The sequence below is a fragment of the Lycium barbarum genome, chromosome 1 (genome assembly GCF_019175385.1).
Source record: "Lycium barbarum isolate Lr01 chromosome 1, ASM1917538v2, whole genome shotgun sequence".
Lineage (NCBI taxonomy): Eukaryota > Viridiplantae > Streptophyta > Magnoliopsida > Solanales > Solanaceae > Lycium > Lycium barbarum.
This window is the reverse complement of record NC_083337.1, coordinates 170,460,508-170,465,167: the sequence shown is the minus strand read 5'-3', so window position 1 is coordinate 170,465,167 and position 4,660 is coordinate 170,460,508. Positions and strand designations below refer to the sequence as shown.

The following is a 4,660-nucleotide window of genomic DNA, read 5'->3' as shown; positions in this document are numbered from 1 at the left end:
TCTAACGACTACCACCAGATATCAAACATGTGAACGTGAAACACCAAATTAAAGGCAATATACTAAAATGCTACTAATTGATAATGAAGATATATGGCCTGCTTACACAAGAAAATTGATTAAACCAAACCCAAGTTGATCTAAAAAAAAAAAACTAACACTGAATATATATGAACTACTAAATCAAGCATAGACGTGCTAATAAATAACTAACACATAGCAAGATTAAAACTCAAAAATAAACAAAACCAATATGAACTCATAACACATAAGCAAAAACTAAACTAAATACACAGAAGATACTAAGAACGCTAAAAAAAAATTGAAATAAATACAAGGAAAAAGCTTTACCTTTTGTGTGTGCAGTGAACTGAGGCGAGGGTTTCGATATCTACCTCGAATACTTTGAAATTCGAACTTGCGTATGCTCGGATTTGCAACAACACAAAGCGAATAAAAGCAGAAAAACAAAACAAATGTTCTAGAATTTTGACTAGATAGTTCGAGACTATGATTTACTAAAGCAACAGTTTTTTTACGGAGATTTTGAGGCGGCTAATGAACTAGTATTCCTGGTGATTTTACCACTGAAAAATAAACTTGTTTCTTGCTTTTCGGGGTTTTGGGGGTTCAAGGAACTGTCCCCTGAGCGATTCAACTCGTCCCCTTTTATAGGGGTTTGCTTTGTGCTTGAGGAAATAGAGAGAAGGAGGAGCGGTGGAAACAGACGCTCTGGTGGGGTTGAGATGAAAAGGAAGCGGCGATGGTGGGGACAGGGGTAAGTGGGGAGGAGCGGGGTGCGAGGAAGAGGGAGAAGGGAGGAGGAAAGGGAAAGGGAGAGACGAAGAGCGTGGGAGTGGGGTAGCGGTGTGCAGGCGGCGGTGGTGGGGCGAAGAGCGTGGTGGGGTAGCGGTGTGGGGGTCGTCGGCGAGGTGGGGACGAGGAGCGTGGGAGTGGGGACGAGGAGCGTGGGAGTGGGAGCGGAAGAGAAAGGAAGAGAGGGAGGGGGTGAGCGGCGGAGGTGATAAAGGAGAGAGAGAGAGAGAGAGTGCCGAAGGAGGCGGAAAAAGAAAGGAGAGAGATAGGATTTAGGGTTAAAGAAAATAAGGGATGGGCTGGACCGGGTCGGGTTAAAAATGGGCTGGTTTGGCTAAAATATAGGCTGGGCAAAATTAAAAGAGTGGGCTGGTCCGAAAATGTTGGTTAATTATTTGGGCTGGGGTGAACTAAATGATGTCAAATAAATCAAAATGTGGACTGGTTTTGTGAATTGACCGGAAAATAGTATGAGTTGATTGGCTACTACATTTAAATAAAAGACCTATTTAATAACTTGTGTTAAAAATATTACTTAATATAAAATATGCAATTATTAGTGCTCAGATAAAAAATGGCGTTGTAATAGCCGTGCAATAATATTTCGAAAATCCACAGTAAATAAACACTATTATTTAATTATGCAAAAAAGATAAATGCGATGCGTGTGCGTAAGCTGGTAAAAAAATGCTAAAAAAATGATAAAATTGTGAATTATAATAATAGTAATAAATAATAATAATAATAATAATAATAATAATAATAATAATAATAATAATAATAATAATAATAATAATAATAATAATAACAACAACAACAATAGTAACTGCAATAGAATAATAAAGTGCCGGTATTGATGAGAAGCTGATAATTTAGTAAAAAATGACTATATATATATTTTAATTTTTTCTAAAAATATTAGAGGCGTAAATAGGTATTTCGGAGGAGAGGCGGGACAAAATTGGGTGTCAACAATGCCCCCTTTCTTTGGCACACACTGGACTGGACTTACCCATGGACTGTTGGCAATCGGGTAAACCACCCCAGCATCTAGCCACTTAATAATCTCTTTCTTTACCACCTCTTGCATCGGTGGATTCAATCTTCTCTGATGCTCAACACTTGGTGAACTTTCCCCCTCCAACTGAATTCGGTGCTCACAAATTTCGAAGGGAATCCCCATGATGTCGGCAATAGTCTAACCCAAAGCTCTTAAATATTTCCTCAAAACTGCGATGAGTCTATGAGTTTGGCCCTCATTCAGAAGTGATGACACAATAACTGGGAGGGTGGCATTTGCTCCAAGAAACTCATACCGAAGATGGGATGGAAGTTGCTTGAGCTCCAACTTCGGTGGCTCAATAATTGACGGTTTTGCCGGAGGAGTTGTTCGTTTCTCTAAATCAAGAGACAATTTCTTAGGCTCATAGGAGTAAGGCCCCAGACCGGTGAGTGAATTCATCATCTCAAAAAATCCCTTCATTTCTTCTGCATCAAAATTTACCAAAATGGCCGATAATGCTTCACCCAAGCATTCTTCCTCCATCTTGAATTCTATCGCTTCATCCACCACATCAATAGAATTAATGACTGAAATACTTTGATAAAGACTAGGCAATTTCATACCCTTGCTGGCGTGAAAAGTCACCTCCTTATCGTTCACCCGGAACTTGATTTCATTCTTCTCTGAATCCATAAGAGCCCTCCCTGTAGCAAGGAAAGGTCTTCCCAGAATAATAGGAATTTCTTGATCAATAGCACAGTCAAGAATCACGAAATCTGCCGGCAGTAGGAATTCCCCAATTTGAACAAGCACATCATCAACTACCCCAACTGGCCTTTTTATCGATCTGTCAACCATCTGTAACCTCATGGTAGTTGGCCTTGGTATCCCTAATCCTGATCTCTTGAAAATCTCAAGGGGCATGAGATTTATGCTAGCTCCGTTATCACATAACGCCTTGGCAAAATCCTGCTGCCCTATGGTGCATGGAATGGTGAATGCTCCAGGATATTCCCTTTTTTGCACTGTGGTCTTGGATATAATAGCACTAACGCGATGAGTGATACCCACAGTGTCGTGTTTCAATGGCTTCTTCTTCTTTGTTAAGACATCCTTCAAATACTTAGCAAACCCAGGCATTTCTTGGACAGCGTCCATGAAAGGAATGATCATCGTCAATTGCTTGCGTTGATCATAAAATCGCAAACATTTTTCATCTTCTGTTTTCCTCACTAGCTTTTGAGGAAAAGGCGGTGAAGATTTGAACATTTGGCTCAAAGGGCGTAGAGCGCCAGAAAGTTTTGCCTTCCCCTTTTCATGTTTTTCTCCTTGTGCCTTGAGATTATCAAGATTTTGCTCTTCTTCAGCTATAATAGGGTCTTCCTCCTATGTTTTTTCCTCCACAATAACATCAGATACATCAGGTTGTGCTTCTTCTTCAACAATTGGCTCGAGATTAATCACCTTTTTATCAGCACCTTAAAGTATTTTTCCACTTCGGGTGCTAATAGTAGCTACATGCCCCACAGAGTTTACCCCACTACCTTTCAGATTTGGAACTGTATCACTTGGTAGTTGTCCACATTGAGGAGTATGCACTTCTCTGGAAAGGTCTCTGAATTGCGATTCAAGCTTCTGAATGGAAGCTGAATGAGATAGTTGAACCTGAGACATTCCCTTGATTGTGCTCTCAGTTCTGTCCTGATTCATTAGCATTTTCTGCATCATACTTTTCAGCTCCGCAGAATCATTAGCAGCATTGCTAGCAGAGTTGCTACTTAATTGTCTCTCCACTGTTGGAAATTTGATGCTTGCCCCTTGGTGGAATGTAGGGGTTCGAGCTCTTATTGCCATAATTATTGTTATTGTAATTCCCTTGATTTGGATTTGCTTGATCATTTCTGCTATAATTGTTCCCTTGAAATTGGTGTTGAGGCTTTTGCCATGGGTGATGGCCCGGACCTTGGTAATTTTGCCTTTGATAGCCCCCTTGCGAGTTGTTGACATAATTAGCATCTTCATACTATTGTTGCCCATCTTGGTACATCCCCTCAGGGACTTTATACATTCCCTGTGGATGAGGTGGTAACTCCTCAACAATATTTACCCCTTGTGCATCTTTTTCTACCAACCTCTTTGATAATAGATCCACCGTGGTTTGCAATTGAGCAAAGGCATGATCTTTCTCATGGTTTTCTTTTGCAACGGCAGCTAGTGATGGACTACCATAAGAGAGACTCTCACTATCAGTTGAATGCCAAGCTTGATTGTGGGTGGTGAGTTTATCAAGTAAACGGGTGATGACGATAAATGACTTGTCCATAAAGCATCCTCCCGCGGCAGTATTGACAGCAATCTGATTCATTGTATCTAAGCCCTTGTAGAATTTCTCTGTGAGAATAGCATCCAGAAACCCGTGAGTTGGAGATTGAGCTAGATAGTACTTGAACCGCTCCCATGCCGAATATAATTGTTCCCCCGAGAGCTGTTTGAACTCAAAGATCTTATCTCGAAGTTCAGCCTTTTTGCTCGGTGGGAACCACTTCTTCAGAAATGTGTTGGCTAGCTCGCTCCAGGTATGAATAGAATTGCTGGGAAGCTTTTCATACCATTCCCTTGCTTGGCCAGCCAAGGAATATTTGAAGACTTGTAACCGCAGTGCATCAGCAGAAACAACACCTTGGGATTGTTGAGCACACACGTGCAGGAAGTTCTTCAAATGTCAAAGTGGACAATCCTCCAAAGAATTTCGGAAATAACCTTCAAGTTTCAGCAGCTGATAGATATAACTATCAATTTTGAACGTAGTATTTCCAATCCTAGGAGGGACCACAGCAGAAG

The 4,660-nt window shown here is 40.8% G+C and overlaps 1 non-coding gene across 1 annotated transcript; it reads left to right on the top strand.

Moving 5' to 3' along the window:
- Positions 1-4,230: 4,230 nt before the first annotated feature.
- LOC132619010 (small nucleolar RNA R71) lies at positions 4,231-4,336 on the top strand. The gene has a single exon (XR_009574463.1). It is a non-coding gene; the product is annotated as a small nucleolar RNA R71 (small nucleolar RNA).
- Positions 4,337-4,660: the final 324 nt, after the last annotated feature.